General features: G+C 38.6%; 1 long non-coding RNA gene across 1 annotated transcript in view; it reads right to left on the bottom strand.

The window, feature by feature from the left end:
• Nucleotides 1-17,481, bottom strand: part of LOC116663723 — a 26,650-nt gene extending 9,169 nt beyond the window's left edge. Inside the window, exon 1 of the long non-coding RNA XR_004320011.1 lies at nt 17,140-17,481. This is a non-coding gene — a long non-coding RNA (uncharacterized LOC116663723). The remainder of the gene's footprint in view (nt 1-17,139) is intronic.
• Between the last annotated feature and the right edge of the window lie 3,038 nt (nt 17,482-20,519).

A 20,519-nucleotide genomic window follows, 5' to 3' on the forward strand; every position in this document is an offset into this window, starting at 1 on the left:
TTACTGAAAAAGCAAAACAGAAACAGGAAATTCAGATGGGATCAGAGACGTTCTAATATAAACTATCCAGGCAATTTAAGAGGAAAGCAGGTTTCTTCAGTTTTGTATAAATCACTGTATACATAGCTTGATCCATTTCAGTTCTAGTGACAACCTGGCCTATTAGAAAATTCTAATAAGCCCTTGATCTGTCTCACTGAACGTCTTCAAGGATCAAGTTTAAAGTGACCTTTCAGCTGTTACTTTAAAAAAAACCTCTCTGGGGATGAGACTCTTACTCAAGAACTCGAGAGCCTGTCTATTAATATTCTCTCTCTGCTATGAGCTCCTCTACTTTGCATGGCTGGGCCCCAAAAATCTTGATTCAATCTTTTAATACATGTTCCAGATGGTAAGACTAATTGTTAAATTACTTCATCACAACACAGCCATCCTATATCACTTTTTCTTTAGAATAGACGCAGAATTTGCAAGTTAATAGTTGGATATTTGGAAGAAATGAAGTGATAAATAGTTCTCCCACTCTCTAAAAACATATCTATAATCTACGGGGATTATAAAATCTCTGAAAAGTACCTGCTGCCTATACATTGTGAGGAGCTGAAACAGCTTTGTCCTGATGTAGGTACTTCAGGTCATCATGCCACTTCTATCTTTAGCAAAGGTCCCTCAGATTCCAGTAGCCAACAGCTTCAACTTTACCTAAGTTTCTGTAACCCAAGATGATGCTGGGCTATTACAATCATTCTTTTAAGGAAGATTCACTATGGCCTCAAGATCTTTAAGGCTAAGTTTGCCTAAACCAGAAATTTGAAATTTCACACAGCACTGTCCACTAGACTCTTCAGTACACATGGAAATCTCTAGCTACACTGTCCTGTATGTAACCACTAACCACATTTGGCGACTGAGCTCTTGAAATGTGGCTTACTGTGACGGCAGAATTGAATTTTTAATTGTATCTCATTTTATTTAATATAAATAGCCACATGTGGCTCATGATACCATAGTGAACAGAGCAGCTCTCAGTACGTATTTATATTTGATTGTTACATCAGGAAATAAAAAATGCTTTTTAAAAATTACAAATTCACCATGTGGAGAAATTGACTGGTACAAATAGTCCAGTCATAAAAGGCTCATTTTTGTTTTGTAATATGTAGCTAATTTTCCCATCTTCTATATTCCTTTAATATTTTTCAGTTAGAAAAATGTGATGTCTACAAGGGACTAAATTTTTAGTCTCAAACTTCATATTTAGTATTTTTCCCTCAAGACCTTATAAAACTGCTTTAACTCCCAGTGGGATGGCATCTAGTGCACTGCCAAGGGGCCTAACCTTATTAAATTACCATATGTGAGACGCCCGTAACTCAAGCAGTAGCAGGTGCAAAATCGAGTAGCAGGCGGAAGACTGACAGTAATTTTTAACATCTACACCAGCTGGCAAAAATGACAGGTGCTTAATTCCTCAGTCTTTAAAAATAACTGTTGAAAAGCCTACGCTGCATAAGCAAATATTTTCAAGTTTTTTAAACTGTCTTCAACTCACCTTCCTAACATATATTTATATAACATAATAGTATCCATTAATTTTTTTGCCTCAAAGTATATTTGAAACTTAAATAGCACACAAGAACTTAACTTTTCTCCTCTATGAATGAAATAAACAATAATCATTAAATTGGGGAAATAAAATTTTATTTTTGGATTTCATGGTAACATTTCTCAAGTAACATTATATCCAGAATAATTCTTGATGTGTTTTTCTCTAATTGTATTTACATGTCTTTTTTCATAGTGACAGGTATACCTTGGAACCTAAGAGAATGGAGAAAGAATATCTTCCTTTAAATTCTAAGTCTAGAGAAAACCACAAATTCAAAAATTTATTCAGCAAACCAAGTTTATATCCCAAAAGAAAAGAGATTAAACAGCAAGTACCTGGAATTCAGACTATAGAGTCACATTGTCTTGAATTATCAAGATACCTGAAGCTAAAGAAAAGCAAAATGATGGAATAATTCAAGCAATGATCTCAATTTCACAGGCTAAAGAGAGTTGGTGTAAAAGGAAGGATGATAGGGTTCCAAACACCTGCAGAGAATTTTTCCAGAAACTTCGTATCAAGACAAATTTTCTGTTATTCATTAATATTTGGTAAGAAGTACTAGCTATACCCTGCTTTGCCCTTCACCTGCCAGTTCCTACAGTGTAACAGGCCAGAGTCCACAGCCTTACAGAACTGCGAAGCCAACCCATTCTTCGGCCAGGGCAGATGTGGCCTATCCCTGGACCTCACACTGTAGAGGGCGCCACTCTGGTTCACCTCCAGCAACACACTCTCAGAACCAAGAAATCTACCCAGAGATAGAACAAGCCACTCTTGGAGCCCACATCCCCACTCCTACACACTCCGGATACCCAGAACCCCAGACTTCCCTGCCCAAATGGCCCCAAGCTCTCTTCCAGGACCTGGGTGGGATTCTTCCTATCCTCCTAAAGGAAGACTGCAAACCAAACGCCAACAGATGGCCAAAGCCAGTGTTTATTTGTTTTGTTTAAAGTAAGAATAAAATTAACCACATTAACCACAAGGTCCCTGCAGTACAGGACGGAACTGGAAGTGAGAATAGAAGTCCAAGAATTTTAACCAGGCCTTCCAAGTTATTATGAAGCTATATTTGTCAACAGAGTACCAGAATATATATTATATAACAGTTTGTTAGTTTGATTGATAACTTTTAAGTATTTAAATTTATGATGAGTGGATGAGTCTCGATGTGAACTCTTGCCCCAGGCCTGCAAACATAGGGGTGGACCAGCTGAGAAAGGATAGAACTCAGACTTTTCAGAGACAGATATTTAAATTGCCCAGAAATAATCCAGTAAACACTAGAAATACTCCTGGTTCACTTGAACTTTTCAAAAATAATAGTGCAGCCAAGATGACAAAGTAGGAAGACCCTGAACTCACCTCCTCCCACAGACACACTAGAATTACAACTACTTACAGAGCAACTATCTCTGAGAATGACCTGAAAACGAGCAGAAAAGATTTTCTACAACTAAAGACATGAAGAAAGAGTCACAGTGAGGTGGGTACGAGGGGCAGAAACGCGGTACAGTCAGGACCCTGGTTGGCAACTGACAAACAGGAAGAATATCGCTGGAGGAATATGCAGAGGTCCTCCCCAAGGAGCAAGTGCTCCAGCCCCACATCAGGATCCCCAGCCTAGGGGTCCTTCACCATGAAGACAAGCCCTCAGAACTTCTGGCTTTAAAAACCAGCGAGGCTTATGTTCAGGAGAGCCGGAGAGCTATAGGAAACAGAGACAGCTCTCGAAGGGGCGCACAAAATCCCACGTGTTCCGAGTCCCAGTGCAGAGGAGCCTCAGTCAGACCCATTTGTTGATTGATCTTGGTGACCCTCCCAAAGAGACAGGAGGCACCTGGGACTCCCTGAGGATGGAGATGCTGGCAAGCAGCCCATCTGGGGCGCTCATTCTATGACAATAACACTAGACTGGAAAGAGCCACTCTGGAATCCTCTCTCTAGACTATCAGCACCAGGGGCTTACCTGCCCCACCAGCAAGCGGGTACCTGCCCCCAGCACTCTGGGCCATGCAGACAGTCATGTGGGGATCCAACTCGACCCACTAGTGAGCCAGCATCAACTCCATGCTCACCCACGCCGAGGTCACACAGGGACCTGGACCAAACTTTAAGCGGGCTGGCACCAACCTGTGCGCCCTGGGCCATTCAGTCAACCACATGGGAAACCCACCTCACCCTCTAGTGGGCCTGCTGCCACGACAGAGTCACAGCCTCACAGCCAACAGGGCTGGGAGCCAGGCCTGCCAACCAGTGTGCCTACAGTGGTTGGCCCCACCACAACACAAGGGCGCACGCAGCCCTACAGGGAGCACGCCTGGAGCGTATAACGCTGGTGACCAGAGGGAAGCATGCTGCTGGGTCCCACAGGACACTCCCTACATAAGGCCACTTCTCCAAGATCAGGAAGTGGAACCAAAGCCAACAAAAATGTGACCAGGGATGCTCAGGCCACGGCAGTGAGCCTCGACATCAGGGCACACTTTTACTTATGGGCAAAAGACCTAGATAGCTTCACTTTTAGGAAAAATTTCACATGTGACCATTACTCTCTTGGTAATATTCGGGCCATGCATATGAAATTGTCTGGTGTCCTTTGTCTCCAGGTTAGAATCTACGAAACTTGCAGTGGTGATCGCTCAGGGATACGAACAGTCAGGGCTGAGGCCTGGGAACAATAAACGTGTCTAAAGGCAGCTGAGGAGACGCTCTGCTCCTCTACTCGGAGTTACGATGACACCCAAACTCAGCAGGAAGCAGTCAGAGAGGACGGACCTGCGCCCCTCAGCGCCCCTCAAGAATGAGGAGCAGGACAAGGCAGAGGAGGGATTTGTTCTCGGAAAAGTAAGACCAACTTTATAAGGTCTAACCTCTTCTTTTCTGCTTAGTCCAGTTTTACTTGCCTGTAGGGACCGAACGCAGAGTCTCGCACTTAATGCGTCAGATTAGAGTCCCCAACGCAGAATCGTGGGCGCCGGACTTGGCCAACCGCGGCCGAAGCACAGACAGGATACTGTAACTTAAAATGGCGGCGGCGGGCGGTGTGCAGAGACTCTGCGCTGGAACGGCGACCAGGAGCTAGAGCAGGGCAGCCCCGCCCGCCCGACCCGAGAGAGCTCCGCCCCCTCCGCGTGAGATCTCCGCCCCCTCCCCGTGAGCGCTCCATAAAGCGTCCCCGCCCACGGCCTGCTGGGGAGAGCGCCTCTTCTAAAGCACCGGCTTTCATCTCTCCATTCAATGATTGAGGACTAAAACTTTGCTAGCTCAGACGATAGAGTGCATGTTTAGCATCCATGAAGTCCTGGTTTCAATCCCCAGGTACTTCCTCTAAAACTAAATAAGTAAAACTAGTTACCCCCTGCCAAGAAAAAAAAATTTCTTTAATTAAAAAAATTATGCTGTAAACCAGAAATCGACACAATATTGTGAACTGACTATACTTCAATAAAAAAATACATACACAAAATTTTTTTTTAAGTTTCCTTTGCTTCTGAACAGAACTCAGCCTCCTATTGGCACAAAGGACATGGGGCAGAAGGCCTGACTGAAAGGGTCAGTAACAAACATAGGCAAAGATACAGTGAATAAACGGTTGCCAGAGTTGTGTGTAGGGGGTGCTAAAGAGGTAAAAAAGATTAAGAGAGACAAAGTTCTGGAACTTTGCAAGAAGGCTCCGGTTTTCATTTATTTGGGGAACTATTGCTAAACAAGGTGTTCCTGGTTTGTTGGTCTCCCTGCTTAGCTTTTGCTTTCATAGTATGACCTGTGTGCTGTCCAAGATGAAGATAGAATCAAATGTCAGACTTCTTTCAAGTAAAACCATTTGATTTCCCTTTTGCTTTGGTGGTTGGGAAGCTCACAACAAATTTAATATATTTTACAATTCCCCCCATAAAATTATTTTTTCTTTACATCTTTTTAATCTCAATTTTACCTTTATTTTTAACTGCCCTATTGAAAGTGCTTTTATTGTGAGCCATATCAAATCTGTTCGGAAAAACTGGTGATATAAACTATAATAACCATATTGATAGACTTTGTGGTTTCATCTTTCCAGATAAAAACTTTATTTACTAGACATGAAAATCAACTTTCTGAATCAAATTAAAAAAAAGATGATAAAATGGTTCATAAGGTTTCTGGACATCAAGCATTTTCTACCAAATAATATTTCAATGAGTAATGTATAAGTAAATCAGAAAGGTTTAATTTCCCTTGAAATTCACATGCCTTTGGACTGAGTTTAACACATTATTTGTTGAGTTTGCTAAACCTAGATAAAAAGAGAATTAGCTAAAATTTTCTAAATAATAAAAATTCTCATTTATTTCCCATTCCAACTGAAAAAAAAAGATCAAAATTGAGAAAGTGTCATAATAATATAATAGAAAATATGAATTGCACCCCAAGGGAGTAATAATGATAAAATGGATTCTTTTATTGTGAGTTTCCTTACTTCAGAGACCAAACTGACATTTGAAAATTCCTTCATAATAAACTATATGTAACCAGAATTGAAATTAAAATCTCATGACATTTCTTTCCCTGATTGTGGCACCATCACTTCTTCAGGTGTGTTATTTTTCTCCTGAACTAAGCTTGTACTAACACAAACTTGTTCTCAGAATCTTGAGTAGGCTTAGAGGTCAATCTTGTCATCTGATGAGTTTCTATACTTCATTAGAGAGGTTGTTGAGAACAAAAATCAATTACACACATTGAAGACATTTTTCCAAATGGCAACCTCTTAATTCTTAAAGAGAGAGAAATTAAATATTCATATCACATCTCAAAAAAAAAATCTCTCTCTAAACTAGAAAAAGTTGCCTTGGACGATGGCCTTTTTTTCCAATATACTGTAAATCTATAACAAAACTTTTTTTTCTCTTTACTGTGATCTTTCGGACACATTTGCAACCTACCTCTAGCATCTGTACAGGAAGGATTCTATGATATGAGTTTCTGTGTATGAGTCTGTGAGTTTTAATTTCTGTATATCTTATTCTTTTGAAGACTATTTAGTGACATTCTTTAACCATTATGCTCAGTTATGCTTTTTTTTTTTTTTTTTTGGTCTCCAGTCAAGTGACCACTTCCAGCTCTTTTTGTGTCATTTCCTGCCAATTAACAGTTCCCCTTTCGTCAGCGATATTATCTGGGTTTGTGCAATGGGTTGCCTGTACTTGTCTTTCTGAAATTATTTGAATATTTATTGCATTTTGAACCTATTCAATAAAAATGAATTCAAAACTGAAAGTGTTATGATATTGATAAAAAGCATAGTTTCCACAAATTTAAAACCAATCAACAAAGATGGAAATTATTAAGTACACCAAAGCAGCAAACCAGCTTCATTTCTTACTTGTGTTAGTTGACTAGATATTTGATTATGAAGGAAAAGAACAACATTGAAGAACTTTTGTGAAGCATGGGGAATGTATAATTTAATACCGTGACTAAAAGACAAGGAGGATTCCCCTTATTATGCAAGTCTTCGGGTCCACACTTGCAAAACAACTTTTCTATGCACCTTATAGTAACTTTCTCTCTCTTAATTCACCTATTTCCCTGTGGCTAGTTTTCTTTTCTCTTTTATAGCCTATTGAGTTTACTCTATTTGCTTTGATATGCTTCCTCATCCTTTTTGGAATGAGGTGGAATACACAATTATAAGTTAAATATTTATTGAATAAATGATGGCTCACTTATCTTTTCATAAAGCACTGAGGAAAGTTATTCACACTTGTTTTGCTCTTTGAGCAGACTGCTGTGATAGAAGGTTATGGACTAAAAGCCAGGAAGTTTTAGATATGAGGTTATAGGCAAGCCACTTAATCTTGCTGAATTTCTTTTCCTTTTTCTACAAAAATGAGAATAAAAACATCTTCCCAGGTATGGTGGGGATTAAACAGCCTGTATACTAGGTGACTTTGCCTGCATTTGGCATATGTGGTAGTTAATCTATAGACAGTTAGATAGAAAGGTAGATAGATAAATAGACATAGTTATATAGAGATATATGAAATATGTTTATAATTGTCTGTGATTGTAATATATTATTATATTACACATAATACATGTAAGCTCCTATATATATATCTCCTATATATATATATATATCTCCCAGCAAACATCTCTGATTTCTTCAGTTAACTTTTCCTTAAATATTTGTGGTGAATTTTGCATAAAGGTTTGCATAAAGTTTAGAATTTACTATAAAAGATATTAGGGAATGAACTTCCATGGCTTTTACCCAAATCTTTTACCTGGTCGTCTGCCATGCTAAAGATGCATGCTACTATATTGACAGGGCTAAAATAATTTTGGAAAAGAAAATATAAGAATGGGCCTCTTAACAAACACCTACAAAGCCATGAAAATGACTTGCCTAAAAGAAGGAATTTGAGTTGGTCTCTAGTGACTCCCTGTGGTTCAGCGAGAGATCAGAGCTGAGCATGCAGAAAGCAGCAGGCGTCTCTCAGAGGATGTCACTGCAGTGACCCAAGCCTTTGAAGCAGAGGAGAGTGGAAGCGGGATTAACTTGTTTCAAAAAGTAGGATAAAAATCTCCTCCAAAAAAAAAGCCCCGGTTTACTTAATTACTGGCACATTATCTCACCTTGCAAGCTCTGTGTAACACAAACACATTGGTAGTTCTTTTTCAGCAGTGCTATTTGGGAACAGGACAACCATTAAGTCACTTAATCACTGGAGATGGTCTCTGTCAGGAAGACTCTTCTAATCCAATGCATATTCTGTCAGACAGGGGACTCAGTCAACAAAGGGAAGGGTCGTTTTTCACAACTTCCCATCTCCTTGTCCATTTAACTATACCACTCGTGTTTTACGTAATGAGGTGGAGAAAACTATGTTTAGTGGAACTTTTCTTGGGAAGAGTGTTGTATGTATGCGCTTTTAAGAGATGCTTCAATATGCTGACTAGAATAAGAAGAATGCCTTTACTGTGTGAAAGTGACTGGAAAATTCATTGTAAATGATAGAAGATTCGATCCAAGAGGGAAGATATTCAACAGAGAGACTCCAAAGGAGAGCGGTGAGACTGAATCTAGCTGCTTCCTGCTTGCACCCCATCAAATCCAGCCCACTCAGAACAGTTATTTTTGGCCTATAATTCCTTGTCATTCTACCTCTTTCACATAAAAAGACAACCATGGCTGTGCAGTTATATCACGGCCTTTGTACAGTGGCATGCTATCTTTCTGCAAAATGAATAGCTAAATCGAATACCAAAAGAACTCTTTAAGTAGTTTTCTCACCTCCCAAAAAGTCATTTTCTTCTTCATTGGATTTGACAAGCCAGTTCAATTCTAAAATCTGTTTGGCCATCACTTATTCAGTGACCCCTCCTCCATCACTTCCTTGTCAATTTGTACCTGTTCGGCTGGCTTGATTTTATTAGAGTTATTTATGGGGTGTGGAAAATCGCTCCTTCTCATATTAAGATGTAATTGTAGGATTATTCTGTACAAAAGCCTAGCAAGTTTTCCTTTCTCAAAGAAAATTTATAACATTCTTATAGGAATAACACCAGGTCACATTTTTCTCTAAGATTCTTTTAATGTTTGACCTCAAGCAACATATTAAGGACGGGCTGCTTTATGTGGTTTATCTCTAATGTTTTATTTGTGTAACCTGAGTTACTCCAGGCTTCCCACCAGATCGCGGGAACAGATGGGCAGACAATAACAGCAAAAATCTAGATCTACTGTTTCTTCCTCCACTACCAACCACCTTAAGGCACAACCTCCAGACTCCTACATAGGGTACCTCCCTCACCAGACCCTCAGCAAGCATTTCTGAGAGTCCTCAGGACTGTTTCACAGATGTGCATGCGTGTCCTTCCTGCCTAGCTTCACCACTGCTTTACTGATCACCCAGTACAAACCACCGTGCACCTTAGCTCAGTGGCACCTACTGGATGCTACCAAATCTGCTGGGTAATTGCCCTTTTCCATAGGTCCCCACTGGGCACCAGCATGTCTAGTGAACACCCACAATAGCCACTGTGCTTCTGCTGCATTTGGCCATGTCAGCTAGAGGCCACTACCTCCTGCCCCTACTGAGTCATTGAAATCTCTTAAGTTGCCAAAGCAACAGTTTTCTTTTTAAAAGTGGTAGACAATGCCAGTTCTCGCCTTATGCTAAATGCTATTAAATGGTCCCTACACAGTGCTGCTGATATGGTCAATATTTTACTGTTTAGATGAAATTGGGTTTTTGTTAAGGTATGATTTTATACCATCCCCAAATAGGGCGCACGTGGGGCACGCATGACTATACAATGTACCTAAATGAAGAGCTGAGTAGGGGTTAATAGTCTGTGCGCTGAGAGCCAGCTCCCTGGTGAGGGGCTACATCTCCCTGAAGGAGGAGCAGGCTTTTTCTTCCCACAAAGTCTACATCATCTTGCTGAGCCACCAAGCCCTATGCTCCTGGGACTGCACCTGCACAAAGGAGGTTTGTGCTAGTTTGTGCTAGTTTGCACAGCAGGGCTACAGGGGTGAGCAGCAGCCTAGGGCACACATATGCATTTAGTGGGGCTAGGGTGAGGAACCAAACCAAGGGACGGGCACCAAGCAGGATTCAGAACCACCCTTCCCTCTAACCTCTGCCCCCACCCCAACCCCTACCCCTGGAACCCCAAACTAAGGCTTTCTTACTTAATCAAAGGCACAGTGCACAACTCCATTTTTCCTCAGTGAGTTACCCCGGAAGTTCCTGGGTCCTCATGCAAAGAAGCTTCTGGCAAGCCCTTTCAGCAAATTTACAGATAAGATGGAAGCTAGAATCCTACTGTCATTAAATAGTCCTGTGCAGTATCTGAATGCTTGACGTAATTTTTTGTGAAGTCCTTTCTGAAATACTATTTTATAATTTGAATAACACCTTGCCCCACAAATTGAAGTAAGAGTAAATAATAAACATTGCCAGATATGAATTATACTTGCAGGGTCCACATTCATCTTGGCTTGCATTCTCCTGCCCCTAATGATGCGCCAGGCCTGACACCGGGGTGGCAGCAAGCATGGAGATACAGCCTGTTCCTCCACAGGTAGTTTAGCAACATTTGCTGACTTGAAAAGCACGTCAATTTAGTCACTAACTTCAACATCAGAAGACTTGGGTTCTAATTGCCACTGGCTTTGTCCATGGCAACTTTTCTAAGCCACAAAATGATGACAAAACCAATTCTTATTTCACTCAGTTATGAATATCGTGTGAAAGTATTTGAGAAACTATAAAAGTACTGGATTGGGGGTGGGGAATAGCTTAGTGGTGGAGCACATGCTTAGCATGCATGAGGTCCTGGGTTCAATCCACTTAAAAAAAAATTAAAGTTGCAGCACTGAATGAATGAAAATTATTGTTATCATCTGCTATCCACAAGGACCTAGAAAACATTTTATAATGAAAGATTTTGTATAATGATGCTTAATTAAATGGGATATTTTAAACTATACAAACAAAAAAGTTAGAAATTGATAATAACAGATTTAGATTTAGAAATACCATTATTGCAGTATATTTTCAAGGAGTACTTTTAGTACAATTAAATTTCAAAGTATAATTATTCCTTTCATTTAAAAATCGTTACACAACTTGCTAATGTCAGCAGTGTGTATGTATATGAACAATTCGTCTCCCAACCTCATGAGACATTTGAAAAAAGTACTGAAGGGGGAGTGTGGTATCCGGGATCCATTTCTGACCAGCTGTATGATTTTGAGCAGGGTGTGTCTCTTCAAATAGTCCCTTCTGAATCCTATGATTGTGAGAGTTTAAATAAATAGATTCACCCAAAGACTAGCACATAGTCTTGCCAACATATTAGCAGTGCATTACCTTAAGAAAAGTTGACCTCTTTCCTCGGACCTGCTGTCTATATCTTTCCCCATTTCTCCTTCAGGTGCTTAATGAATCTAAAGAGACAGAAATTATTCTATAAAAGAGATACTCTGAGTTAGAAGAGAGTTGAGCAGAGGCAAGCTGCTCTGGAAACAAGAAATAAGCTAACTGAAGTCAAATGCACATTCGAAGTGGTAACAAGATAAGGTTAATTATCGAAGAGCTGAAACCCGGAGGGTCATGGAAGAACCAAAGTCAGTGTAAGTGACAGAGTAGTCTTCATCTACAACTAATGCCATTTTCAAAATCTTTATCTTATTTATTTACTTACGTATGAAAGTAATTCCTTTTGCTCTTGCATATAAATCTTTTTATATTTCTTATATATTAGCTCTGAACTTCCAAAGAGTCAAGGCAAAAATGGAAACAATGGACACATCCCTGTCATCACCTGCTAAAAGAAGCGCTAATAATTCTTCTGCATAGAAACATATATTTTATGGAAGCCATTTCCAAAGAAAATCGTGTCGAATGTAGCAAAAAAGCTAGATAATGATGGATTCATAAGACAAATCTATGGAAAATGTTAAAAGCAGTTTCCTAGTCTGTTAAATATCAGAAAGTCAATTGGAATACCAGTCAGTTGCTTGTGTTAAACAAAGCATGAAAACAGGAAGGCTTCTTTAAGTGTTACTTTTCAATTTCATACCATTCTTCCACCACAACTCAGCATTTCATTTCTAAATTATGCATCCATTGATTCCTGCTATATTCTTGTTTGTTCTTTGTGTTTCTTGGGAGAGCTAGCAGGGCTTTTGTAAACTTTTCATTTTTGTATATTCACATGAAGTTGCACATAAATATACAGGGAAGTGCCACGAACCTGTCATTCTTTCTCACCTAATATTGACATCTTGTGTAACTAGTGCATAATAACAAAGCCAGGAAGCTGACATTTGTGGAATCCACAGAACCTATTCAGATGTCGCCAGTTACACATGCACTTGTGTGTGTGTGTGCGCGCACTTGTGTGTGTGTGGTTCTGTGCAGTTTTATCACACGTAACCACCGTCAGTTTTATCCTCATGTAACCACCACCACAATCAAATACAGAACTAGTTCATAACCACAAACTTCCCCCTTGCTACCCTGTATGGCCATACTCACCCTGCCCCCTAAATCCCTAACCCTAATCTGTTCTCCATCTCTGTAATTGTGTTATTTCAAGAATGTCATCAAAATGGTATCAAACTGGCTCGGCTTTTTTCACTCAAAATAATTCCCTTGAGACTCAGCCAAGTTGTTGTGTGTATCAAATTGAGTTTTTAAAATCCAAATGAAGTCATCATTCTTCACTAGTCTTATTTGAAAATCAATCCATGTTATTACAAGTGTGTATCCTCATTTGGAAGAAAATAAAAACTGACTTACTTTTAGTTGAGGCAACTATGTGTCCAAAGTCATCCTACTATTGCTGTCTTATCTTAAATAATATTGTTTCTTGTCTGTTCAGGTAATTATGCTCGGAACATCTGACTAGTTACAAAAAAAAAAATCATATTCTTACATCAGCATTCTAGATTAATTAGTTCAGATGTCTTACATTACAGTTCATTAGAGCATTCAACTGAAATTTCTATTACCAAAAATCTATACTTCATAAGGAAAATATAGATTACTTCATAAACGTTTCATCTTCAGTTAATATAGCAATGATGGGCGGCAACATTCTTAAAACATTTTGGGGTAGAAGGAATGATTGTTAATATCTTAAAAGAAAATGCATTGAACAGAGAGAGAGAGAGAGAGAGTATATTCTCAATCTCTTTAAGTTCCCTTCATCTTCTTACTCTAACTGAAGTTTGGTCTTCTCCTAACTCTGCTTTGCCTGCAAGTGGTACCTGTTTACTTTCCACACCTCCTATATGCAAGGTCTGGAGATGAGTTCAGTCACTTCCAGAACATTCTTCTCCCTCTGCCCTAGAACACTCTGGCTTTGAAGTTCCTGCCATCAAGCCATGTCAACGGCTGTCTCTCCTTGCTGTAATCCTCTACAGATCCCCAGATCACTCCCTCTCACAAGTATTGAGGATTCAAATATCCATGCAAATGATCCTTCTAACATTCTGACCTCAGTACCATGGCCTTTTCTACTCCAGTGCTCATGTCCTCTAATCTTACCTCAGCCACATACTCACATGGCCTTGTCCTGTCACATTGCCGATATCAGAAACTGCACACCCTCCAAAATCTCAAATTCAAACATCATAGCAATTTTCTATCTCACCCTCTTTAGTAGTTTGATCCAAAAACTCTGCAAACCTCTGACCCTACCCCCACCTGATTCTCCATTGTCTCTCATTCCTTCATGTCCTCATTTCACACTGTATCTGGTTTAGCTCTCATCGTCCATCATTGTAATCACATCTCCGCATACCTTGCCCCTTTAGTCATTGTAGTACTCACTTGATGAAATCCATCGTTCAGTCTACTTTGTGACACCTGCACAGTTGACAGTGGCTGAAAAAAACAGTGCCTGGTCTCAATTTAAATTCATGACCTTACACACCCTTAATCCAATTTATTACATTTCCCTCAGACATTTACTTTCTCACTCTACTGATATTTCACACTTTCTCTTCTCTTCTCAAATCTCCAACACTTCCTACCTCATCTGACTCTCAGAGGATGTCCTTGCTTTCTGTTTCACTGAGAGAATAGAGGAATCAGAAGCAAGCTTTCATAAGCTCTCCCTTCCTCACTACCAGCCTATATGCACCTGTGCTCATATACTAGCCTTCCCTCCAGCTACTGTGGGAACCTGGCTGTGGCCACCTTGCATATTTGTGCAGGGATTCCATCCCCACTGCCTCCTCAAGGACATAGACATAGCTTCTACAATTCCTCCACCTCAGCATTATAAATTTTCCCTCTGCTTGATCATTTCCATCAATATCCACGTTTGTTGTAGTATCTCCTGTGTTTCAAAACGTCCTAACCTCTATCTCTTTCCCAATCCTCTGCTCTCCTCTACAAAGACACTCTTTGAAAGCATTGTCTCCACTCACTGTCTTCAGTTCCTCCCCCTCTAAATCTTCTTCTTGAGCCCACTGGCCTTTCATTTTCACCACTCCATCAAAACTTTATGATCAAAGCAACAATTTACCCCCATTTCATAATTGAATTCTCAGTCCTTAAATTAATTGACCTACCAGTTGTATTTGACAAAACCGATCACTCTTTGCTCCTTCAAACACTTCCTTCAGAACTCTACATTCTCCTGTTGTTGTTGTTTGGTTTGGTTTGGTTTTTTTCCCTATCTCCTGAAAGCTCTTTTGTTCTCCAAACCTTAGCCATCTGTTTTTCTCTTCATTCATTTCCTAGAGGATCCCATCTGGTCTCATAACTTTCAGTATCCTCTATATACTGATAACTGTCAAATGTATTCTCTAGCATAGTTCTCTCCCCTGAACTCCAGGCTCTTACACCTAAGTTCCTGGTTAACCTGCTCATTTGTATGTCTCATAGTTATCTCAGACGCAATATATCAAAAAATGAAATTCTGATTTCCCTTTCTTCCCCACACAGTATTCCCCACTTCAGTGAAAACCTTAGACTGTTCCTTGATCTGCCACTTTCACTCCCAACATCCAATCTATTACAAATCCTGTCTTTTTCATCTTCAGAAAAAAACCCAACTTCAAACCACTCTTCATTCCACCTCTACTGCTAGCACCCTGGTCTTCAAGCTACCATAACTCAACTGGATTATAGCAATAGCTTCCAAATACATCAACTTTCAACCTTAGCCATCTTACAATCTGTTTTCTACAACATAGCCACAATTCTCCCCGTAAGTGAGTTTGTCTCACTGCCTGCTCAGAATCCTCCAATTCATTTGCAGTTCACTTGTAGTAAAAACCAACAAACTTACAATGTCCTGTAAGGTCTTACATTATCTGACACCCTCTACATCTTTCACTTCTTCCCTTAATCACTCTCCCTCTTTCACATTCTCTTGTAGCTACTCCAGTCCCCTTGCTGCTTCCTGAACATGATATGTACATAAGGCCCCTTACACCTGTTACTCCCCGACTGGGACAGCTCTTCCACTGGTTACGTTCTTGGCTCACTCCTTTACTTTCCCTGATTCTCTGCTCAGATGAACCCTATCACCACCCCTGACCACCTGTCCTTGTTTTTTGCTTCATTATCCCTTTAGACCTATCATCTTCAGATATGCCATCATTCGCTTATTTATTGTCTCAGCACTTTTCTCCCCTTGCAGAACATAAGCTCCATAAGGACAGGAACTATATTTAGCATGTTGAGCAGTGCCCAGCACAAAGTAGGTACTCAGTATTTTTTGGGAAATATTTATTTCTCATACAAAAAAAAATAATAGTTAGCTATCTAAATTTTTTTTGAAGATTAATAAGTATGTTTCGTTGTTCTCTGAGTTATAAAGGATTTTAAAAGAAATTTTAAGGGCATAAATAAAATTTCATTTATTGACATTCAAGAGAATTTATGCATTATTTTCACCCAAAAGAGATGAAGGGAAGATATTTACACTCCAGATTAATTTTTTTTGAATTTTATTATGAGACGATTTCAAGCTTATAAAAAAGTTGCAAGACTAATGCAAATAACTCCCATCTATTCTTCACTATACTCAAGACCATTAACATTTTTCCATATTTACTTAATCATATTTTTTAAATATACCTAGCACTAGAGATTTTTTTTTAAAGAATAGTAAGATATTATTCCTACCCTTAATGCTAATGGTTTATTAGACTGGAAATTCATTATTTATATTGTTCTTCTAGATGAAAGTGGAAGTTTGATTAGATCTTCAAAGAAGGGAGTGCACAGAAAAAAGACAGAAGTTTGAGATCAGAATATTTAAGAGCACCTAATTAATGGTGAGAAGAAGAAGAATCACTAAACATGAGCTAGACAAAGACTTCTCAGCGAGGTTAGGGGAGAATGGAGGGGATGAAATGTCAGAGAAGCCAGCAGAAGTGAAGGTTTCAGTGCATGTGATACTGCTGAGAAATCAGATTAGTGAAAAGCAGGGTATTGGTGAGCCAGACAATGCTAGCAGTAAAAACAGATGCTAGAGTGGAAGAAGGTTAAGAAACGTGTGGGAACTAAAGGCATGAATGTCAGTTATCCTTTGAAGAAATTTGGCACTGAAAGAAAGGACAGTAAAAAGGGGCAATTAATTTAATAATAAAAAAAAGTCAATTGGCATTTAAGATATGCAAAACTGACTTTTTCTTTTTTCTTTTTTTTAGCATTGGAGGAATTGGGTTCAGAAAAACTGGCAATCATATTCCTTTTTGCTACTTTCATATTCTTTACATATTTTCTTGTTGTCCAAATCACACCGCAGTATAATCAGGTCTATGTTTCTGTCATCCCTCCTTGACTGAACTCCTTGACTGTCTCTTTCTCCTTTGGAGACCTAGCACCTAGCACCTAGGAGAGACTCAAGAGTTTGTAGAGCTTGAATTGAAAATTCAAGACAAGAGAAGATCATTGAAGGAGCATGGTCCTGAGGGATGGAGGCAAATTTAAGGTGGAAGAGAAAGCTTTGAAAACAACACAAAAAGGACACTTCTGCCTTTGAGACAAGGGGAGAAAACTGACCTGTGAAGTAGAGGCACACTGGGGTGCAGAGAGGCAGGAAGCCAGGGAAATCCCATTAGATGTCCTGGATCTGGTTAAGAAGGAGGTAGGTGTGCTGAAAAGTGCGGGAAGGATAGCTGAGACGAATGGAATACATTTGCAAGAGAGCTAGAGAAAATGGGTCAGGGAATTAATAAACAGCTTGTCCAGGGCCAAGCTAGCAGTGCTAACTACGTAATACTTACCTCAGTCGTTCTCAACTCTGGGTGTATATTAGAATCACCTGGGAAACATCTTTTTAAAGTAATCTATGTTCTTGTTTACAGAAACTCTAATTTAAGAGTTCTGGAATGAGGCCCTGGCTTTGGCATTTTTAAAACCCTCAGGTTATACTAATGTGAAATGAGAACTTCTGACTTTTTTTTCCATTTTTCAGTTTTATTAGGTAGAATTGTTACAATTTGACTGCACACATATGATATATTTCATGTAAATACATATATACAATATATTGAACTTTTTTTAGTTTACGTGTTTGTACTGATCATTGTTTCTAAGAACAGTTTAGAGCTTTAGCTTCTTAAATTTACATGGTTATCAAAGGAATAAAGCCAACCACAAAATAAAGAATAAGAATCAACAGAATGTGGTAATTCACTCATAAAGGACAGTCAAATCTGACTTTGGTATTTAGATGGAAAGTGTTTATTAAATCAATTATTGGTACTGTCTGGATTTGAAAGAGAAAAAATGACAGTAGGTAGGTAACACCATGTCTATAAAGACAGTGAACAGAATAATTCGATGTATTACAGTTCACTGACTCTCATTTCTGCTTTAACTACTTTGAAATAAATGATCAATTATGATGCTGGTTTTTCACTACAGGCTCCCAGACTTCTGCGAGGTAGTCTCTTAATGATATCTCTCTGTCTCTCTCTTTCTTCTTGAAAGAGGTTGGAGCCCCTCTGCTGACCTGAATGCAGTTTGTTATTTTATGCAATTTAAAATGCAAAACTTCATATGTTCCTATTGAGTAACCAGATAGCTCAGGGAGAGCAATGGAAAGATCTTGGTTTATTCATTCTTTTACTACCATCACTGGCACAAATAAGATCACATCACATAGTCCTGCTCTATAAAGCTCTGATCACATCATCAGTGGGTGGAAACGAGCCTGCATTTACTTGACAAACCGATTAGAGGAGATTGAATGCAATGTTAAAGATAATATATCTGTGGCCAAAAAAAAAAGGGGGGGGGGTAAAAACACCAGTCTCTCCTTAGCTCAGACATAATGGCAGAAGTCAATGTCCACTATAAATAGATTTCAGCTGCATACTAAACAAGCAATAAAAAAAATATTCTGACACCATTCAATGGTTAGTATTCTTTCAAAATTAATTACAAAGCAAGTTCCTTTCATCCACATTTAGTGGGAAGAGTAACAGTTAACATTTTTTAGCTTCTTATTACATGTCAGACACTGAGCTAAAAGTATCATTTCTTCTAATCCTTACAATGTCACCACAAGAGAACACCTATGATCACTCCTATTTCACAGTAGAAGAAATTAAGTTACAGGTAAAAAAAAAAAAAAAAATGTGCCCAGGGTCACAGAGCCTGTAAATGGTAAAATCAGGATGGAACCCCAAATTTTCAGCTAGCCCAAGTACGTAACCATGGTGTTATATCACCCATCAGAAATTAAGACTGAAAGCAATTACTACACACAAGTTTCTCAATGTTTCTTGGATGTAACTCTTTCTCTGGACAGTCTTTTGTCTTTTGTATTCCCACAAACTTTTTGAAATGAAAACTTGCCTGGCTGAGAAAGAGTTCTGGATATTCTTTTGTACAGAGCAAGGGAATGCTGATACAATATGGGGTTTTGCCGTCATTGGCTTTCTTTCTTTTTTTTTTTTTTTTTTTTTTCTTTTTGGGAAGTATGCATTTCAGCCCACTTGCCTAACAAGCTATTCGTAGGAATTGTGAGACAAAAGGTTAGAGGAATAGTCAATACAAGTATATTGAAGGACAAAGGTTACACAAAACTATATTAAGTGCCTCTAGTGTTTAGATTTATGTTACTCTATTGCCATCTTCTGGTTTTGTTCTAAAACACATTTTATAAAGGTTAATCTGATTGCGCATATAGGTGAGAAATATTTTCATAGCCTTTTACATCACAGAATGTGAATTCTGAAGGTTGCAATAGCATAATTTTAGAATAAGCTCTTCATTTTATGTATTAGTTCAGTTAGTTGTAATGCATTTATGATTAAAGAAATAGCAATGAGTCTGGGACTGAGCTGAGTCTCTGTGATAAGGACAGCCAAGATATGGTTCATTCTATCAGGAAAGACTAGAGCCTGAAGGAAAGTAAAAGACTTATTCAAAGTCATTCAGATGTTCCACAGACATACTGTAGCCAGCGTTTACCATCACACACACAGCGTTTACATTACTATCTGTGTGTGTAAAGAATATATGTATTCTTTAATGTTATATGAAGCACTTCCTCAGCCTTTGAAAAGTCATATAAAAGCAATACATGAAAACACTATGTTGCCCTTGTCTACACCCTCCCACTTTTACGTGCCACCATTCTTCCCCTCCAACTTAATGCCCAGAATTATTGAAGCATTGTAGTCAGCTGCACACAAGCTGGAGAACGTTGTCCATTATTAACTTTAAACATACTTAAAACTATAGCTATAATGCCATCTAATAAACTTGAATGCATATACTGGACAAGACAAATCTGAAATCAGATGGAATTATCATAAATTCTTAATGCCTTAATATCTATACTACAGAAGAGGAAGCAAATTAGTAGCCACTTAACTGAAGCTAACTACAATCCTATTTTCTTAGGTATGCATAAATTTTAATTACTTACAAATACTCAAATATTATCATATTTCATATAAAAATTCTAATTTTTGACCATGCCTGAAAAATTGGAAAATCTGCACTTGTGTGCACATTCCTGCATGATAACTGCACTAGCCCTTAGTAGAGGATGGGGCATGGGAGTCCCAGTTTGCCTTAGTCCCCACCGTATCTCCCCATACGAACCTTTTTATATGTTAAATTATTCTCTCTTCAATATAATATTAAGACATACAAATACATATAATACATATAAGTCTAGTTCATCTCTGGTTTAGTATTCCATTGTAAGACTGCCAGAATTTATTTATACATTCTTACATTATTTATCCTTTACATTACTGTATTATTTATACATTATTCTTTACTAATGAATAGTTAAGATGCTTCTAATTTTTCTTCCATTAGCAAGAATTCTGAAAAAAAAATGTTTAAATTAAAATTTTTTTTTAGTTTTTAGAATTTGATAGTAAACATTCTTAATAAAAAAATCTCTTTCCAGGCAC

This window comes from Camelus ferus, chromosome 5 (assembly GCF_009834535.1).
Source record: "Camelus ferus isolate YT-003-E chromosome 5, BCGSAC_Cfer_1.0, whole genome shotgun sequence".
Taxonomy (NCBI): domain Eukaryota; kingdom Metazoa; phylum Chordata; class Mammalia; order Artiodactyla; family Camelidae; genus Camelus; species Camelus ferus.